Below are 22,409 nucleotides of genomic sequence, written 5' to 3'. Positions count from 1 at the left end.
TTGTATTTCTGATAGGGAGGAAGTCGGCCACATATCCAACAATTGGTAGCATTGCTGGTCTGATGAGAATGATGTAACATACTGATGAAAGTATTGTTGCGCAGCGCAAGTCGATAAGACAACTCATGAGGGGGTAGTTCACTGAAAGTATGCTCTACAGTGCTGTTTGAGAAGAAATGTGCATGTATGGAGAGAGGGAAATACATATGTAACAGAATACTTGCAGCAATAATCGTAAGACTCAGAAAAAACATAATCAATAATGTCACTATACAGTGGCTACGAAGAGATTTACAATATTCTCGTTTCTTGAGCTGTTTCTGTCTATCTCTCTCTCTATTGGGGTCTAACGGATACATGTCAGAAACTGTCTAACCGATTCACCTAGGGGAGGACTTAAACAATTAAACTGTCTGACTTGCTAGACCTCAGCTTTGAACGATATTCTTGTTGAGGAGTTTTCTCTATCAGAGGGAGTTTAGAGTCACTGGAATCTGGGCAGTCCTTAGAGGGGGAGGAAGAGTCAGTCTCTGGCGGTGATCCGTAAAGTTTCTTAACGTGACTCATATGGACCCATCCTTTGCGGCCCTCAAGTTTCACGGCCGTCCTCGTTGTCAATAAGACGAGCTTCGGCTCCTGCCAGCGGGGCTCCAGCGGACTTTTCCTGTCGAAATTGCGCACAAAGAGGAAGGTTCCCGGTGTAATCTCGTGCGGCTTCACCTCGGTGTTGTCGGGGAAGGCTGCAGCTACGTGTGAATGACATGATTGTAGTGCAGACATCAAGGAGGCAAGGTAATCTGTCAACATGTTACTATCAACATCAGTTATTTTTCTTGGTATGGGCGTCCCCCACATATTTGGTGGCCTACCGAAGACCACCTCATACGGGGATAGCCCTGTTTTCGAGTGCGCAACCATTCTCATGTAAAATAATGCAACTGGCAAGGCGACTATCCAGTCGACCCCTTTCTCGGCACATATTTTAGCAAGGCGTGTTTTTAGTGTTTGATTGTGGCGTTCCACGAGACCTGCTGCCTCGGGATGTCGGACGCAGTGGAATTTCCATTGATATCCTAGCAAGAGTGAAACCTGCTTCATTAATTCGGATGAGAATGGCTGGCCGTTATCTGAGTACACGACACGAGGCAAACCGTACCGTGGGAAGAATTCGCGAACCAGCTGCTTGGCAGTGGTCGGAGCAGTGTAATCTGGGACTGGATATGCTTCTGTCCAACGGGAAAGTGCACAGACAACTACGAGGACATATTTGAATCCTCGACATCGTTCCATCTGGATATAATCCATCTGGAGGACTTCAAAAGGGTAATCGGGAGGATTGAATCCACCTTGCTCTACGGGAATACTTTTGCCTGGATTGAACTGACAACAGATCATGCAAGTACGCACTTTCTGTTTTGCTGCTGCTCGTAAATGTTTGTTGTACAAGAGATTCTGTAAACTGTCTAACATGGCTTTTTCTCCCAGGTGTGCTGAACTATGTGCAGTGTTGATCATAACTTGAACCATAGAGTCGGGGAGAAACCATGTGGCTTTTCCCTTCGTCATCCATCCCTGATCTGTCTGGATCCCTCCTAGTTCAGTCCATTTCTTTATTTCGTCTGGAGTAGCATGTGTCTGTATGTCAATTACATCTAGTGCGGGATCCTTAACTGTCATGCAATGTGTCGGTGTCGGAACTATTGTCTTTGTCATGTCAGTTGCAGATGTATGAGTCAGAGCTGTGTGTTTCGCCGTTTGAGGTTGTTACCCTGGGAAATGGTATCGGTAACTTTAGTATGTGCTTTACATTTCATGATAGCTATGGCTGAAGGCAGATGTATTGCTTCTAAAAGTGCTTGAATGAGGGGACCATGTTGTATCTTGGCTCCGTGAGAGGTCAAGAAACCTCTTTCCTGCCAGAGGACACCGAAGTCGTGTACGACTCCAAAGGCATAACGTGAATCTGTGTATATGTTAACATTCCTGTTTTTGGCTATTATACAGGCTCGGGTCAGAGCAATAAGCTCTGCAGCTTGAGCAGACAATGTATCAATACGGTGGGTTTCTTTGACTTCAGTTTCAGTGGTCACTGCATATGCGGCCACTAATTCTCCTGTGCTTGTTCTCATACACGAACCATCCACATAAAGTGTCAGGTCTGGGTTAGTCAGTGCAACATCTGTCAAGTCTCGTCGGGGCTTTGTTACTGCATTAATGATTTCTATACAGTCATGTGGAGCTGAATCTGTAATGTTCGAAGGTAACAGTGTGGCAGGATTAAGTATGTTACAGCGTCTGATTTCTATGTGTGGTTGGAACAATGTCAGTTCATACCCTGTCAGTCGTGCTATAGTCAAGTGTTGAGTCTGTGTTCGGTTTAAAAGAACTTCCACAGAGTGTGGAACTTGTACTGTCAGAGGATGTCCTAACACTATGGAATCACTTTGTCGGATTGCTAAGGCTGTTGCTGCAACTGATTTCAAGCACGCAGGCAGAGCCTGGGCTACTGGGTCTAATGTACTTGAAAAATAAGCACAAGGCTTATGTGAACCTGCTTGATCTTGTGTGAGGACAGACAACGCTGTACCATCACGTTCTGTAACAAAGAGTGTAAAAGGTTTGCTGTAACATGGTGTTGCTAAAACTGGTGCCTGACATAATGATTTCTTTAATTCTTCAAAAGCCTGTGTGTGTTCCTGAGTCCAAGGGAGGACAGTCGAAGTCGCTGCCTCCTGTGTTGTCAACTGTATAAGGGGCTTGGCTAGAAATGCGTACTGGGGAATCCATTGCCTGCAGTAAGAGGTGAGGCCTATGAAGGCCCGCACTTCCTTTTGTGTCGTGGGTTGCGGTAAGTGTGCAATTAACTCGATACGGTCAGGTGTTAGCTGTCTCCCCCTCTTGGACAGCAAGTGCCCAAGGTACACCACTTGCTGAACACAGAATTGTAACTTTGAAGGGGAAACCTTGTGTCCTTTGTCAGCCAGAAAATGTAAGACTGTCAGTGATACGTGTTCACATTCAGGTTCGCTACGAGCGGTGATCAGCAGATCATCGACATACTGCAGCAGGGCAGTGTTAACTGGCATTTGAATACTGTCAAGTTGTCTTTTCAATGCTTGGCTGTAGATGCTGGGGCTTTCTGTGAATCCTTGAGGTGCGCGTGCAAATTTGAAGCTTCGGCCATTTAAACAGAATCCGAAGAGATATTGGCTTTCCGGATCAATGGGGACACTGAAGAAGGCGTTCTTGAGGTCTATTACAGTAAAGAACGTCGCCTCTGAATCAATAGCAGTCAATAAGGATGAGATGTCAGGGACCACAGGGTACTGTGGCACAATGCATTTATTTAGCTCTCGCAGATCAATCACCAACCGATAAACTGGTGGTGCATTTGGGTCGGTACGTTTAAGAATCGGAATGATAGGGGAATTACATAGATTGGAGTCGGTTTCGACAACCACTCCCTGTGCAATGAGCTCTTCAATGATTTCCAGTAAAGCCACTACAGCATCAGGTGGTAACTTGTATTGTCGGATTCGGGGCAGAACGACACCTGGTTTGAGTGTAACACGGTATGGTGTAATGTGCATACAACCTACATCAGTTGGGCCTTTCGCCCACAAATGCTTTGGTACATTTTTCAATCTGTCATCAAAATCTCGTAAAACATAGTGACCTTTAAAATCACGCAGAAATAGTCTAACTCCTTCCGGAGAACAACATATGACCGCTCCTAGAGCCTTCAGTGTCTTGATACCTAACAAGTTTTCTGGACATGACTTCGTGAGTAATAAGTCTGTAGTGCGTGACAATGGACCAACTGCTAGGGGAACAGGTTTCGATACTTCGTTAACAATAGGCTGTCCTGAAAAACCAAGGGAAACATTCTGTGTGCCTGAGAGGGGTGCCCCTGGAACCTCATTGTGACTTATCGTTGTTCGACTTGCCCCTGTGTCAATCAGAAACTTTCTATCCTTTCCTAATACTTGACTATGTACATAAGGACCCTCTTGATCTACAGGAATTTCAATAAGAGGCAAGCCAACTTCCCTCTCTAGGCTGTTTCATGTGTATCGCTGGTAATCGGGGTAATCAGATTGTGCATACTGGTACATCTGTTGTGAAACTTGCTGTGCCGCAGCAATAGGCTGTGGCTGTGGTACCGCTACTGTCTGTACTGTCTGTTGGGGAGCATGCATTGGCTGGGTGTTCTGTGGGACATGTTGCTGGACCTGATGTTGGATCTGGTCTTGTCTAGGCTGACGGGGTCTCTCTTTAGTTTTACCTGTGGATATGTTGTGTTTCAGGACGGCACATTCATTTACATAGTGGCCTGGCTGTTTACAGTAGTTGCATGTCCCTTTAACGGGAGCCCCCGAATTATTAGACTGTGTCATACCCCTTTTCTGACCGTCAGCTGGGACTGACTGAGCAACTAACATTTTCATTTTCGTGTCTTTCATACGCCTTTGTTTGTGATCTTGTTCTTCTCTAATTCTATTCTGGTGGTACTGTAACATTTGTAACATTTGGGATGGCGAGTTTGCTTGCCATGTACTCTCGACTTTATATACACGGTTCTTAACCTGGGGCAGGGAATTCTCGACTAATTTGGTTACAAAGAGGTGCGGGTATGACTCGCTACTTGGTTTCAGGCCGCTATTGATAATAAAACATTTCTCGAATCTAGAATAATAATCACTAGTGTCTTCATCGTGTTTCTGTTTACAGGCTGAGATTGCATCCCAGTCTTCCTTTTTCGTTGTCAATAATCTTGGCAGTACTTGTACAATTAATCCTGGTAATGCTTTAGCTTTTTCCCAAGGCCTAACCCTGGAGTACGACCATTTTCCTCGTCTTCTATTTCGGTCCAGTTAATCTTTTTATCTCCCACCTCCCATTCTTTTTCTTTGAGTTTCTCGTAAATGCCGGCTGGCAGCAGTACCTTTAACATTTTCATAATATCTGAGTACGTGTAGTCGCCCATAAGTAGCATATCTTTAATTTCTCGGTGAAAACCTGCAGGGTCTTTATCGTGACAGGGTACTAATTTCTTCATTTCTAGCAATTCTATTTTAGTGAGGGGTGTATACACATATACTCGTTCTAGTGTGTCATCTTCTTTTCTTACTGGATGTACTTCTCGTAAGGGATTCTGTCTGTCGAAGTAATACATTTTTCTTTCTTGGGGAGGTGGAGCTGGCATAAACTGTGGTTTCAGAAAAGTATTATACTTGAGTCTTTGTTCTAGAATTACTTTAATTAGATCGGTACCTAGACCTCTCCATCTATTAGAGAGCAGTTCTACCAATATATCCGGTAAGGGACCTGGATCAGAATGTTGGCTTTTAAACAACGTAATGAGATGCTGAATCATGTATACACTAGCTAATTTTTGTTCATCAGGGGAAAGGCTCAAAAACGTCTGAGCTACTGCATCATCATTATATGTACTGGAATTGTCAGCCCATTGTACGGCGGACCGGGCTAGTTCTTGTTCATCCATGGAATTGAGTACATGGTACCCCATTCGATCTTGAAGTATTTTATCGGTAGCCTGAAACAAATGTTCAGGAGTCCTTGGATTTGACATGGCTGCTTGAAACACTCTCTTACTTTCTGGACGGACCGGACGCATTGTATTATTAAAGGGTCTTCCCTTACCTACATATGCTATCATTTCTTTAGCTGGTAATTGCAATGTTTGTGCTGTGGTCTCGGGTTGCTCCTCTTCCCCCCGAGGATTCATTCTTGTCTGAATCTATTCCTATTTCAGGCTGTCTTCTTTCGTGTATTTTAATTACTGCTTTTCGGATCCTTTTGTACATGTTTTCTATACAACTCTGTTTATCATGCTTTCCGTCTGCTATATTCTGACCCCATTTGTTAAGTGCGTTCATTTCTTCTTTGTCTACACCAGGCCTATCTTGGTCTCTTATCAAGCAATTTATGAAGAAGCGTAATATCATACTTTGAGTGTCAACTTTCTGGTATGCCATGGCCTGGCCAATACTTTCAGGACCTTCCCCCGTTTGTACAAAATGATATATTCTGTCTAGATGGTCAATCATTCCTGGTAGTATCATTAAGTAGTTTGCAACTCGTCGTAGGCGTACTGATGCTAGCATCATTCTGTCGTCTTTACCGGATACTGGATCATATCTACAGTCTGTGAGAGGCTCTTTAAGTATATCATAATTCGCTGTTTGAGGTGTACGTTGTTTTGCTAAATCCCTATAAGTCAGTCTATGTGTTTGTGGCGGTGTTTGAAAACCTCCTGTCGCACCTCCTGAGGTGCCAGGTCCGAAAGGATTTAGTGGATTAATGCCAGGAATAATAGGTGCAGGAAGGGCTGGGGCTGGGGGAACAGGCGCAGGATGTGGAACGGGAGGAGGAGTTTGTTGTTGCGGAAGTGGTTGGTCATTTCGGGGCGGGGTGCCATCAGCAGGTGGCGCCTGGACACGTGGACTTGTATATGCGGGAGCTACATCGTCTAAATAGGAAGAAAGGAATATGTCCTTTGCGGTCTTGTGGCGTACTTTAGTAGGAACTAATGGTGGGGGCAGATCTTTCGGTACTTCCGGGGTGGCCTTAGGTAAACCCTCGGCCAAAAGAGGATACATACCATTCGCAAGAGTATTTCGCTGTCTGTCTACTTGTTCTGCTTTGACTCGTATACCTTCCTCTACTAATTCATTTTCTCGGGTTTTTTCTGAATCCTCCCTATGTTTCTCGGCTTTTCTGAATTCTTTTTCTGTTCGTTTATGCGATTCTTTACGCCACAATTCTATGGCATCTTTCTGAGATTGTCTGGCTTTCTTTTTCCATAGCGCTTCTTCTACTCTCATGATGCAATCCGCATCCCATGTCCCTGTAACAGGCCATCTATATTTCTCTTCCAGATGCTTAGTATAATCGGCCCATAAATCTAGGTACAATATGGCCTCGAAGCCATGTTTGTGGTACATAAAATTTCCGGGAGTGTCCCTAGGTGGGACAGGAATCGCTTCCTCTAGTATCCCTTTCCTAGTTCCTATCTGTCTTAATTTGCTGAACAACGGCATCTTGATATTCGGTACTTGATACTTACTTGAACCTGAACACACTTCTAACACAGAAACACAGTATTGTATATCAAACAGTCACTCATACCACGACATTAATCACATAAAACATTTTGAACACATATTGACTACCCTTGAACTCTAAAACGAGAACAAAAATCGAACCCTTGAATGTCTGAATTTCTTGATATACTGCTAAACAGTACAGATACACCGCTAAAACAGTGCAGACCGGGTCTGTGTACCCAAACCCGTCTTTACCGGATACATAGTAATGCACCCGTCTAGATGCGTCCCCAGCAACGGTACTCACCGGGAAGCACGGAACGGAAGGCCTCGGAAACTCGACTGGACTGGACCGGACTGGACTCGACTCGACTCGTGACGTAGGTACTTCGGAACTGGTGGGCCTCTAGATACCTCGGACCTTGTTCTCTTTGGCTGGGCTCTGGTCGGGATCCTCCGCACTCCTCACCGCCTCGCCTGGGTGCTAATCGCAGTCTCCGTCACCTCCGTAGGCCTGAGGGAGATACAGGAAATCCTGCGGGTAAGCGTAATTGTCCGTCTTGGCTGGGGCAGGGTGCAAAGCCTGCAACGCACCTACCGGCGCGTGGGGTGGGGGAGGGGTCCCTGTTCGGGCGCCAATTATGTGGTAAATAGTAATTTACCGTCAGAATTTCTATGCGGTAAAGTTCAATAATAATAACTCAATCGGAAATAAAGAGACACAAAATCCGTGGCAGCTGAGTTTCAAAGTGGGTTTTATTCCATAAAATGGAATGGTTCGAACCAGGATATCATGTTCCTTTCACCATAAAGGATCAGGAAGGGATAGAGCATACTTTATTGACAGAACATAACTTTTATAGTTAATGCACAGAATGGTGATCAATACAGAAGGCGTAACAGCTGAGAAAAACGAGATAAGAACACATGTGCGTAGCAATACGTAATCAGAAAGGCGTGCACTAGGGCGTACACAGAGGCGTGTGCTAGAAACATCACATAAAAGTGACACAAGTGGGTGGATACCTAGTGGAATCGTGCAGTGTCAGCAGAAATCTGTGGCAAGGATGCGCGCGCAGCAGCATGACGTGTGACTGACGTGAAGCTGGAGGGTGCAGGGGACTTGACATTTAGCCCGAGAGGGGAGAGACAGAAGTCTGGCATGTCAGATCAACTCGTTCCTAAATCATATCTGATATCTTGTGTTTGGGGAACTATATTATCTAGAAGGAAAGGTCTCTCGGGCAGAGGCTATTCTATACTGAGTGCATATGTGCCTACGTATCTGCGTGTCTGCGTGTCTGCGTGTAATGCGAGGGCCATGGGCCTACCATGGTAACAGGAGCAATGAATTACTTGCATGGAGACAGAGAGGCCGGGCCCTTTGCTCTGCAGCCCGGGAAATGTTTATCTATTCTGCTAGACTGGAATGTGTTTTCGAGGAGCTGAACTCGGCTATACTGATAACTTGAAGGCAAAATACTGTCTTTGGCAGGCAAGCAGGCCGAGCCGGGCACCGCTCGCCGCGCAGGGAGTAGGACAGAGGTCAGGGAGGCATCCCACGCTGCAGCTCTTCAGGAGGTAGAAAACAGAAAGGCTCGATGGCAAGGATCAGGGCCTAGCCCTGCAAGACTAGGGAAAACGTGGAAGTGCACCATGAAAAGACGTTGGCAAGGCATACTTAGGAATTGAATTATCGATCCATTCATGGCGGATCTGAAAGAGGACATGTTAACGTTGGACGCAAATGTATTTGCGTCTTCATAGCTGGCACAGGAGGGAAGTTACATGCACTTTAAGCTCGTACATGGAGACGGTGGGGTACACGTTAGGGAACATTTCTGACCATAAAATTTTATATTTCCTCACTGGAAAAAGCTTTTTAATGAAAGTACAGACAAGTTATCGTTAGAAAAACTACAGATTCAAATTTGTTATGTGTGGTGGCTGCACCAATAGAGTTAGCTGCACATAACATTAAAGGAATTACTCTTCATCAACTATTAATGCTCTCTGTGGAACATGACAACAAACTAGAATACCAGAATGGTGACGTTTCTCATGAGGTAGCAAGAGTAATAAAACAATCTAAAGCTTCTAATTATTGCTCAATTATGGTCTCAAAACTAATGCTTGCTTTCATACATTTATGAATGTAGCAGATATTGAAAACAAACTGTGATATACTATTTGGTGGTCTACTACAAGTAACACCTATAAAAGGACAACATGTTCTTTAAAACACTTCTGAATATTGAAACAAGAAAATCTCTAGGAAGTATTGGGAATGTGAATATTTGGCAAAATCTCAAATACAAAGAGTTGGTGAGAAATAGGTGTCAAGCATCAGATGTGCCAAATGGAGATTTACGAAACAGCATTATAGTAGGAGTTCTTACAGAAGAAGGCATACGTAATTTGGATAGTCATCTTATCAATGCATGATTTCCATCTAATATTACAGAAGCACAGCCTATGAATAATTAATTCTAGAACAGAAGTCTATAGTCTGTTTAATGTTTAATCTTCAGGAGTGTTCCAAATTCAATGAATAAATACTCCAACTGGAGTAAGAAGATATTTTAGAAATTAAAGCTACTGATAAAATGGAACATAAGGGAGTGACATTACTACTCACAGAGAAACTACAAGCAAGATTGGATTATGTAGAGAAGTCTGTTATGCAAATGCTGTTCTGAATGTACTGCTCCATTTGCCATATGTTATAAACAAAATTGAACAAAAAAAGAGATAAGAGAATCTGTTCTGCACTATATAGTTTGCACCAACGTTTATTAACTGACAATGCTTCTTATAGATATATCGACTGGATCAGTGGTGTTTTCTCTGAGTGTTCAACAAGATGCACAATAATTTATTATAGTAATACTGGGGGTATTAGAGGTACAGAAGTAAATATTAATTAAATATTTAGATTGAGTTACATATGGAATCATGACTGCGAAGGTTGTGGATTTGCATCCAGCATTGTAATCAATTCTGAAGGAATCCTGTGCTTGATATTAATAAATACTGTCGTATTTTGACGATGGCTGGGTTAGCGCTTAGCTTTGCTACACGTTTCCCGCTTAAATTAGCTATACATAGAAACGCCATTTTGTATGTAGTGGCGGCCATCTTAGATCATGAGCGGCCTCGTGGCCAGCGTGCCCTTTAGTCCTTTGTCCGTTCCACTGACCACTCGAGTCTGCCCAGCAACAGGCTATTTTTAGTATTGGTCAAGCTCACACATGCGCAGTTCACACTGACCAGTCACTCCTTAGGAATGTGCCGCAAACTGACCAGTGGGTTTGAAACCCTCCAATGAGCTGTCAGTATTCCAAAACATGCCCTTATATGTACATAATGTTCTGTAACTTTGTGCCGCGTGTTCGTTTTATTACCTGTAGAATTGTATAAAAGAGGGGGTCACACCGATGTTCGGTGTGATACCTCTTGCATTACCGAAGGGTGCTGTATGAGTGTACCACCACCCCATGGGGTCTTAATAAACTTGTTCTTTGACTTTTACAGTTTCCGTGCCAACAGTTCTTCCAATGTATGTGAGTTATCTTCGGAACATGTAGGCCTTGGGAACCCGATACAATAAATTGGCGACCACGAAGGGACTCATCGGCGACTCGGATGCCCGAAGGAGAGGTCGTGACGAAGGTTTGGACACTCGCCATGGACGCGCGCTGCACCTAAGTGACCCGAGTCTTGGCTCCCACGGTGTTTTTTCCTTTCCTTCCGATCTGACCTTCCAGGTGGCGCCGGTCTCCGACTGAGTTTCGATCGTCTGTGTTGCTGGATAAAGTGCCGTTTGGCTGATTCGATTAAAAGACCTTGGCAGTTGGAATCTGGACCTTTGAGATTTTGGGTAAGATTTGTGATCGGTAAGGTAGTCTGCGGACGCTTACTGGAGTTCTATGATTTGTGATCGGTGAGGTAGTCCTCGGACGCTTGCCGAAATTTTGTGACCTATGACTTTGATTTGAGTTAGCTAACATTTGTGAACTTGTGAATTTGTGAATTTGTGAACTTTGAATCTATATGTGTAGTGCACTTCACATAGGCAGGCATGTAGAGATGTTTCTCTAACTTTGTTTTTTTTCCTCTGAGCGGCACATTTGTGTGAAGTACTGTAAGTGCCTTTTTATACGGTGTCACGCTTTCGTGATACTCTTTGAACATGCCTGTTTTTAGCACGCTTCGGGGGATGTGCTGTCTTGGAAATGGTACCACAATTAGGTTAGCAGAATCACAGCTGGCTCCCCCAGAGGGAACACCAAATCGCGAAATGTACATTAAACATGGCCTTCCCCCTATAATGTACAGTAAACTCTGGCACAAGTATACCAAGTCGGATCCTGAATTGCAATGGCCACTACATGGGTCGTTCGATTTGCAAAAAGTACAGTTTGTGGAGCAATGTCTGTTTCAACGCAGGTCTAGACAAAACATGTTTGATTGTGTGCGAATGTGGGAGAAAGCGGTGCGTGAGCGAATGAAACATGAAGTTGCCTTGGCGGACAAAGAGCAGCGCAAGGCTGCTCGGGATAAGGCTTTACAGCTTGAGGAAAAAGAGGCTCAGGAGAAAAGAGAGAGGGAGGAACGGGAACGTAAATTGCAAACGACGGGTCAATTCCCTATCCGTCGACCGCTTTATCCTGTCCTTAATAATGAAATTGATGATTTTTCATTGCTAGATCGGTTACCGCCTCCGTATGTTTCGCCGACGGCTCCAGCTGAAGATTCGGGTGATGATGGGCAGGATAAGTCGGAAAAGAAGGGTATATCTGCTCTCAGGTTTACTACGGAGAGGTCCGCACATTTACGTAGTTGGGCTCGTAAAGTGAATAAGAAATGTGTTTCTCAGGATGATGTGATTGCGGAGAGGAGTAAGTGGTCGGATCTTGAATTAATGTATTTCTTGTCTACTTTGGCGGATGAAGTTGTTGCCGCGTATCGTGACCTTTCAGACACGTTAGAACCTAAATCTGTGTCAGTACATCGTGAGAATTTGGATAAAGGTTTATTTGCTCTTTCAGATGTCGACGACCTTTTCAAGCAACTGATCCAGCTGCGGGATGAAACAACCAGATTGCGGGAGGAGCGAAAAAGGAGGCAAAAGGAGTCCGAGTCGAAGAATAGCGAGCAGATTAAGGAGTGTTCTCTCCGGGGTTCAGATAAGAGTTCTGCATTGCATGTTATGCCTATGCGTGAAGCCGCACCTTTGTATGTCCCTCCTAAAGGGCAAGGTACAGATGAGGATAAATTGTCTAAGGATGCGAAGGGGCATTTTGTATACAATTGGGTGTACACGCCCTGGAATAGAGCAGATGTTATGGCATTGAAAAATTCTCTACCTGATCTTCGGAAAAATCCAGCGGCATTTTATGAAGGGGTGGAAGGGGCTATCTCGTCTTGTGTGATGACTCTTGTTGATATAGATTTGTTTTTTGGGTTAATTCTTCCACCTGATATGTGGAGGCAAATTCGTAAAAATAATGATGAAACAATATTGGGGGGAACATGGAAAGAAATAAATGCTGCCGATTTAGATAGGGAACCGGCATGTAAGCCTTGTCAGTTGATTTTAGACCTTCCGGCGGCTATCTTGGTTAAATTAAAAACGCTTGTTCCTTCTAAAAAGATCGATTGGACTATGTTAACTTCGTGCAAACGAAAGCCCGATGAAACGGTTTCAGATTTCTTTACACGCTTTGAGGAGGCATTCCATGATTACAGTGGTCAATCTTTAACAGACGATACGGGCCGGCATTTGTTCGTAGATAAGTATGTGGCTAATCTCCTACCGGAGATTGCAAAACGATTGAAATCGAGTGAAAGTTCCTGGGCCACGGTGACCCCTGCTTCTTTGTTAATGATGGCTCAGTATTATGAGCGGCAGGAGATAGAGGCTAAAGAAAGTGTTGATAAGAAAGCGAAAGAATTGAAGACGAAGGTGATGTTGGCACAGGTCCGTGGGACTCAGTATAGAGGGAGTGACAGAGGAAGACGGGGTGGAGGTACTACGTCGTATGGTCGTACGGATATAGCGGAGGATCAGTGTGCCTACTGTAAGGAGTTTGGGCATTGGGCTGATGATTGTCCGGTACTTCGTGATCAGCGTAGTCAGCGTGGTCGAGGAGGTGGTAGGTCGAGAGGAGGTTATACGGGAGCAAGAGGTGGCGGAAGTGATCGTGGAAGGGTTGAGGGCAGGGGCCGTGGCCAGGATGAACGAAATACTTTTGATAGACGAAACCAATATCAGATATCGGAAAGCGAGAATGTGGAACACCAGGATTATGTACATGCATAGGACTGCGTAGGATGGGGTGCGGAACCAATTGAAGTGCCTGTAGATCAGGAGGGTCCATATGTAACAGCGGGTATTTTGGGTTCTACTGATCAATTCCTAGTTGACACCGGAGCTACCCGTAGTGCTTTATCTAAAAGGTTGGTTCCGAGGGCTCCCCTGTCTGGCGAAATGATTACATGTGTAGGGTTTGATGGCACACCCTCCCCTATCCCATTGTCAAAACCCCTAGCGCTTTGTCTCGACAAATTTTTTAGTTTTGGCCAATTTTTGTTATCGCCCTACACCCCAGATAATATCCTGGGCATTGATTTGCTTAAATATTTTCGAGCAACGATACGGTGCGCTCCGGAGGGAGTGCGTGTCATTCTCAATGACAACTATCCTGACCCAAATAGGTTTTATACTATACAGGATATTTCAGCTTTGGCCTCTCTCCCGCACACGTTATGGGCGACCTCAGACACGGATGTGGGAGAGATGCGTATTCCACCTATTCACATTACTGTTAAGGAAGGGGCTTCTCTGCCACGTGTGCCACAGTACAAGATTTCGAAGGAAGGAGAAATTGCCCTGACACACATTGTCCAAGATCTGATTGCGGCTGGGGTGGTAGAAGAGGTTTCTTACAATGTTTGTAATAGTCCTATTCTGCCGATTCTGAAGAGAGATACTGACGACAAAATTTATCGGTTTATTATTGACTTGAGAGAGATCAACAAAATTGTTGTTCCCCAATACCCGGTGGTGTCTGATATTACAACCTTGCTTACGATGGTACCACCAACGGCTACGACCTTTAGTGTAATTGATTTGAAGAATGCTTTCTTTTCTATTCCTGTCCATCCCGATAGTAGATACCTATTTGGCTTTACGTTAAATAATAAATCGTATAGATTTTGTCGTGTTCCTCAAGGGTACACTGAGAGCCCGAGTATTTACAGCCAGGCTTTGAAAAGACAGCTTGACTCTTTTGTGTTGCAGTCGGGGGTTGTCCTTATCCAATATGTGGATGACCTCCTGCTTGCCGCTGACTCTTATGCACAATGTGAAGAAAGTACGATTGCGCTGCTTTCTTTTCTGGCACAGAATAATCATAAAGTTTCCAAGAAAAAGCTTCAATATTGTAGACCCAAGGTGACCTACCTCGGTCATCTTTTGTCTAAGGAGGGGCGTGCATTGACATCAGATCGAATTCAAGCAATTTTAGACACACCAGTCCCCCGCACACAGAGAGATGTACGTGCCTTCATAGGGTTGACGTCCTTTTGTAGACAATGGATCATGGGTTTTTCACACATTATAAAGCCCTTGCTAGCGTTACTGTCCAAAACTACACCAATGCCCCTTGAATGGACAGATGAATGTCAGAACGCTTTTGAACAGCTGAGACAGGCCCTTTGTTCTGCACCCGTGTTAGGCACACCAGACTACACGAAACTTTTTACAATGTACGTGCACGAGAATGATGGGTGCGCATTGTCAGTGTTAGTGCAAGTACACGGGGACAAGCAGAGACCATGTGCGTATTTCTCTGCCATTCTTGATCCTGTAGCGCGAGGATTGCCTGGGTGTTTCCGAGCGGCAGCAGCAACAGCAGTAGCCATACGGCAGAGTGAGGGAATAGTGTTATCACATAAACTGTTGGTGTTAGTTCCTCACGCAGTAGATGCCCTGCTAAACCAAACGAAAACCCAATATCTCACAAGTGCACGGTTAACAGGATATGAGCTTACACTGTTGGCGCCACATATTACACTGAAAAGATGTGCTACTTTGAACCCTGCCACTTTATTGCCCTATCCGGTCGAGGAGGGTCAGGAAGAAAAACATCACGACTGTGTTTTCCTGACCGAGGAACAGACAAAGGGTCGTATTGACTTACAGGATATGCCACTTCCAGATGTGGATGGGGAACTGTGGGTTGATGGATCGTGTTTGAGGCTGCCAGATGGCACGACTTCCGCAGCTTATGCGATCACGACACTTAAGACAGTGGTGGAAACAGCTAGAATACCACAGAAATCGGCTCAGGCAGCAGAGCTGATAGCCTTAACAAGAGCCTGCGAATTGAGCGTTGGTTTATGTGTGAACATATACACAGACAGCCAGTATGCCTTCGGAGTAGCGCATGACTTTGGGCTACTCTGGAGAGAACGTGGGTTTCTGACTTCTCATGGAGAACACATTATGCACGGAGAACTGGTGCGTGATCTCCTAAATGTGTTGCTTTGTCCGAAGAAGGTAGCGATCATAAAATGTAGTGCCCACAAGAAGATCACTGATAAAGTGGGTCAGGGAAATGCCTTTGCGGATAGTATAGCAAGACAAACGGCTATGTTTCGAACTGACTCCCCCATGTACGTGACAAAGTCTCAAGCTGAACGATGGAATGATGCTAGAGCTGAGATATTAGATATTCAGAAATCAGCTACTGAAGCTGAACTTGCGGCAGGGGCAGTAGATGGGGCGCTAGACGATGAAGGGTGTTGGAGAAGCAAAGACATGGAGAAATGGAAATTGCCTGCAGCTTACTTGCAGGTGATGGTCCAAATGGCACATGGGTTGGCACATGTGGGGGCCCTCGCAATCACTCGACTGTTGACACAAGTTTGGGAGCATCCCGAGATTGCCAATACTGCTAAGAGAGTAGTGCAGACCTGCCTGATATGCTTGCAGCACAACCCTGGAAAGGGGACCCATACTCCGAAAGGAGGGTTCGTTCCACCTTCTGCACCATTCGAGGTACTCCAAATGGATTATATCCAGCTTGAGCGCTGTAATAACCTGAAGTATGTTTTAGTGGTGGTATGTGCTTTTAGCAAATGGGTTGAGGCTTTCCCCACGAAAGACAATACTGCTTTGACAACAGCTAAGGTTCTGCTCAAGGAGTACTTCCCTCGATTTGGAATTTGCAAATATCGGTGGAGCGACAATGGGCCTCATTTTGTCGGGAAAATTGTGGAATATGTGTTGAAGGGGTTAGGGATTCAGCAGAAGTTCCATGCTGTGTTCCACCCTGAGTCGGCAGGTCTTGTTGAGCGGTACAATGCCACGTTGAAATGAAAACTGGCCAAGATCGTGGCGTCCACGTCATTAAAATGGCCGGATGCCTTACCGCTAGCATTACTCTCCCTCAGATCAATACCCCATTCTCGAACGGGCCTCACACCATATGAAGTGGTGTTCGGAAGGCCGATGAATATCTGGGGGGTGCCTAAGCCGCGATTGATACATGATGTGCCTTGTGTAATGATGAACGACTATTTGGCACGATTAACAAATGATTTGCTTTCTATTCATCAACAGGTTCGAGAAGCGCTCCCTGACAACTCTACTGGAGAGGGCCATGATCTTCGTCCTGGGGATTTTGTGATGATTCGGTCGTTTGAGAGGACGAATAGCTTGGAACCGAGGTGGCGTGGCCCTGAGCAAGTCCTTCTCGCCACTCGGACAGCTGTACTAGTGACCAACAGGAAGCGGTGGATACATTCAACCCACTGCCGTCGTGTTTCTCCTGATCTGGCAAATCCTGTTGTGTTGACCGATTATAAAGAGATTTTGGAAAAAGAGAAGAGCCCAGCTGTGACGTCGGCCGAAGTTGAGGGAGCCTTCCCGGACCACACTGCTTCTGGACGAGAGCGTTACAATCTACGGCCACGATAAAGAAGAGTTTCTTTTTGTGTTTTTTATGACTGGTTGGTTACCGCTCCAGGTTTGTGAAACGGAAACCGGGAATTCCAAGGGGGGGGGATCAGTTCTGCCAGTGTAGCGACACCCGTCTTGGCCCGGAGAAGAAAACAACGGCTACCTCGGAGTTCAGCACCATATTTCTCTTTTTTAGGTATACACGCATGTGTATTTGAGACTTTGTGACCAATTCGAACTATTTGAGACTCTGCAAAAACTTCTCTGAACTATGGCATCATCAGCATCACGAGATAAGCGACTCTTGGGTGCCATTCTCTTTGTCTTGACTATTGTGGTGATTGCTGTAATAGCCTGGGTAGTTGGTGCCTGCACGCGAACATTTGCTGCCGACTACCCCGGCTCCATCTGAACATTTTCATTTCACCCTGCCCTATCACGAAGAATGGCACCAACAGACTTATCTGAACAATAGCTTTATTCAGATCCTACATCATACGCACAATATGACAAATACCTCAAATTGCTGGGTGTGTGGGATGTTGCCTGGGCACCAGAAGAAAGGGGGTACTCCACTCATTCCTCTCCCGTTTTCGCATAATGGATCCTGCAATGCATTTTACACTCTCCTCTTTACTTTGAGATGGCACACAAAAGGGGGAGTGCTTTTCCGTTTGAATAAATTGTGTCACCATGACCGGGATGGGTATCCACAAGCTGAGGGTACTCGATTCGAATGGGAGGAATACCGCCCTGACAATGTGTCTGCTTCACGAATTTACAGCAATCAACGAAATATCAATGTATCGAATGCACATGTCATTAATGTTATTGCTACTAAAGCGGACCTATGTATACGTAATAAAGGTGTAATTTCTGTTGGGAAAAGTGAATGCAACACCACACTCACATTTGATAGTCCTAATGGTATATCGTTTGTGACATCCCGAAATACTTACTTCATCTGTGGAACGAAGGGTTATCATCAGCTTCCGTTGGGATGGTCAGGCACTTGCTACGTGTCTTTTGTATTACCTCCTGTATTCATTGCCCCACCAATGTATCACAATAACTACATTTTATATCATGACTTTGTTTTAAACCGTGACAAACGCTCTGTTGTTTTGGATGATATAGATCAAACGGACACTACTTTGCAGCAGTATGTGGACTTTAATTTGGGCCTCTTTTCTTTCGTTGGGGCAGCTTTGAACAGTCGAAAGATCCGACGACTGACCCGTGTTGTTGAGGCTGTGGCTAATGATACTGCAATAGCACTTGGAAATATCACTGAAGAAGTACAGATTTCTAGAATTGTTGCGCTTCAGAACCGGATGGTTCTAGATGTAGTGTTAGCTGACCGTGGGGGGGCATGTAGAATTATCGGAAGTAGCTGTTGTGTCTATATACCTGACAATTCACCATCTGTATATGATGCTATCACTAGGCTACATAAGATAGCCGCTGAAATACATCCGGATAATGGTACTTGGACTCTGTCAGGATGGTTCTGGTCAATACTCACCACCTGGGGATGGAAACTGTTAACGATTCTATGTATCGTTGTGGGGATTCTGTTCTTTGTATGCTTATGTATCCAATGTGGCCCAGCTTTATGTTCTATGTGCTTATCAGTTTGTGTACCATCGAGACGAGCTCTTGCTCATGACAAAATGATGCTTCATAAAGAAGTAACACAAATAATGCTAATTGATATAGAAGATGAACACCCTGACTATGTCCACTATGAGGTAGCTTCAGCTAAGCGCTAAAAGGGTCGACTGTCGTATTTTGACGATGGCTGGGTTAGCGCTTAGCTTTGCTACAAGTTTCCCGCTTAAATTAGCTATACATAGAAACGCCATTTTGTATGTAGTGGCGGCCATCTTAGATCATGAGCGGCCTCGTGGCCAGCGTGCCCTTTAGTCCTTTGTCCGTTCCACTGACCACTCGAGTCTGCCCAGCAACAGGCTATTTTTAGTATTGGTCAAGCTCACACATGCGCAGTTCACACTGACCAGTCACTCCTTAGGAATGTGCCGCAAACTGACCAGTGGGTTTGAAACCCTCCAATGAGCTGGCAGTATTCCAAAACATGCCCTTATATGTACATAATGTTCTGTAACTTTGTGCCGCGTGTTCGTTTTATTACCTGTAGAATTGTATAAAAGAGGGGGTCACACCGATGTTCGGTGTGATACCTCTTGCATTACCGAAGGGTGCTGTATGAGTGTACCACCACACCATGGGGTCTTAATAAACTTGTTCTTTGACTTTTACAGTTTCCGTGCCAACAGTTCTTCCAATGTATGTGGGTTATCTTCGGAACATGTAGGCCTTGGGAACCCGATACAACAATACTAAAACTGTGCCTTTGAAAAATTGTTGAAAAAGGCCAATGATAATATGACCTGCCCAAACTGCAAATCAGATAGCATGTCTATGTTGTTTCTGGAAATAACTAGGAAATATATAGTACTGATGCTACAATGATGCAGAGCAGATGGCTCACAAATAGAGAAAAAAATTACAAACTTTGTAGCTGGACAAATATCAATCAATCAATCAATCAATCAGCATTTATATAGCGCACTACTCACCCAGAGGGTCTCAAGGCGCTGGGGGGGGGTCCGCTACTGCTCGAACAGCCAGGTCTTGAGTTGCTTCCTGAAGGCGAGGTGGTCCTGGGTCAGGCGGAGGTGGGTCGGGAGGGAGTTCCAAGTCTTGGCGGCGAGGTAGGAGAAGGACCGTTCCCCTGTGGTGGCTCTTCGGATGCGGGGGACGGCGGCGAGGGCGTGGCCGGTCGATCGAAGCTGGCGTTTGGAAGCGAAGAAGTTGAGGCGGCTGTTGAGGTATCCTGGGCCTTGGTTGTGTAGGGCTTTGTGTGCGTGGGTGAGGAGACGGAAGGTGATTCTCTTGTTGACCGGGAGCCAGTGCAGGTCTCTCAGGTGTCCGGAGATGTGGCTGCGACGGGGGATGTCCAGGATGAGTCGTGCTGAGGCGTTCTGGATCCGCTGGAGTCTCTTCTGGAGTTTGGCGGTGGTTCCGGCATAGAGGGAGTTGCCGTAGTCCAGACGGCTGGTGACGAGGGCCTGGGTGACCGTCTTCCTGGTCTCGGTGGGGATCCACCGGAAGATCTTACGTAGCATGCGCAGGATGTTGAAGCACGACGAGGAGACGGCGTTGACTTGTCTGGTCATGGAGAGGGAGGAGTCCAGGATGAAGCCCAGGTTGCGTGCGTGGTCTGTTGGTTTGGGTGCGCTGCCTAGGTCGGGGGGCCACCAGGAGTCGTCCCAGGCGGAGGGTGAAGATCCCAGGATGAGGACTTCCGTCTTGTCCGAGTTCAGTTTCAGGCGGCTGTTCTTCATCCATTCGGCTACCTCTTTCATCCCTTCGTGAAGGTTGGCTCTGGCGGTGGCGGGGTCGTTGGTGAGGGAGAGGATCAGCTGGGTGTCGTCGGCGTAGGAGATGATGTTGAGGTTGTGCTGGCGTGCGATGTCTGCGAGGGGGCTCATGTAGACGTTGAAGAGGGTTGGACTAAGCGAGGAGCCCTGAGGGACGCCGCAGATGACTTCGGTGGCTTCTGATCTGAACGGGGGAGACAGACTCTCTGTGTCCTTCGGGCGAGGAAGGAGATGATCCACTCCAGTGCCTTCTCCTAGATTCCGACGTTGCTGAGGCGCTGCACTAGTGTACGGTGGCAGACAGTGTTGAAGGCCGCAGAGAGGTCTAGGAGGATGAGGGCTGCTGTTTCTGTACTGGCTTTTAGTACTGTGGCTATCATCTTTCATGAAGGAGTTAATACAATGTCCGGACACTACACTGTCTATCTAAGATCCCAGTCTGGATGGACAGAATGCAATTACATTATTCTACAATTTAAACCAAGTCTTCCTCGGAGATTACCAAACTCTCTATTGTCTTTCTTCAACCAAAGTTCTGAGGACTATTTCTTGAAGAAAAACTGCTGTATGCTGTTTTTCATTATGTGGTTTATATGTTTATTAGACATTATTATGCCTATTGGAGTAATGTGTTCAAAAGGTTCTTCCAAATGCAAGATTCCTTTTACCTTCAAGAAGGGAGTTCATACATCATCTAAACACTAAATTCTCTAATTATAGTTAAAAACTGAATGGATATAGTATAATTACAGCAGCTTTACCTTGAATTTAAAAATTGTTATTAAACTAAAAAAAAACAACCCTATTGTTGCTCTAACAAAAACTTCTACATACTACTACGTGGGATTATTCAGGCTACTAAGGGTAATGTTTTCAAAATTATCTTCAATGATCAACAGTCCATTTATACTGGAGAAAGGAGTAAACTTATCAACTGAACTCAATACTATATTTAAAATCTAAAAGTGGATGGACATACTTCAAGTACTGACTCCTTAAGATGAAACCAAATTCTGCTATAAAAATTCACAAATTGTCCTCTTTAACTTCTCCAATCAAATTTCAACCTCCTATTTCTGGCAACATACTACAGTCTCAGATTTTGTCTGCATCAATCATTACTACTTTATTCAAAACATAATGAGTGTCCCCTCAGAGGAATGCAAAGCGTTTCTTAAGAAAGAGGCGGGGAAATTTAGGTCTTTTTGTATGTGATGGTTCTCTCTCCAGTGAGATGCATTGGGAGTTCCTATTACAACTCTGTAACCAACCTGTAGCTATGGGTGGGAAGGGAGAGAAATCCTTTTCTTTATGTAGCCCTTACTCACTCTAACAGCGACATGCTTCATCATCGGGCTCACCCCAAATCCTTAAGGTAGGGGTGGGCTCAACCATATTTTAGGGAGCACTTATAAAAAAGGTGTATGGGGCGTAACTTTAAAGATAAAATTCATCACCCACGACTAAAGTATCCTTTATTGTTGGAGTGGGAGGGAAGAGTAAAAACACTATTGTAGGGTGTTGAGGTTGTGATAGTCCTATGACCCTAAGCTAGACATCAACATGTTTCAGCCCTTTCTAGTGGCCTTAAAAAGTCCTGGATTTTCGTCAGGGTGGGATGCGATGAGGTCACTTACCCCAGAGATGTGAGTGCACTATAAGTACGCAATTTGCATAAGGCCCATTTAATAATCTTGTATGAACAAGTCTAATACTTGCTGCTGATTTCTTAAGAAGATTTTCCTACAGAAAAGCAGAGACTCGAAAAACACATAGTACAAGTTGTAGTATCATGCTTTAGAATAACAAGGCATATAGTTGCCTGTAAGCCATCATAGTGTAGTTCCCTTTGGAGAAATTCTCTGGATGTGTTGAGTATTATGCAGGATTCACCCAAACTGGACAGTGTTTCCAATCAGATGATCACACGTGAGACATGCTTATTCATACATCGAACCACATACA

The sequence above is a fragment of the Lissotriton vulgaris genome, chromosome 2_1, assembly GCF_964263255.1.
Source record: "Lissotriton vulgaris chromosome 2_1, aLisVul1.2, whole genome shotgun sequence".
In the NCBI taxonomy this organism is placed as follows: Eukaryota; Metazoa; Chordata; class Amphibia; order Caudata; family Salamandridae; genus Lissotriton; species Lissotriton vulgaris.
This window is presented reverse-complemented; position numbering follows the sequence as displayed.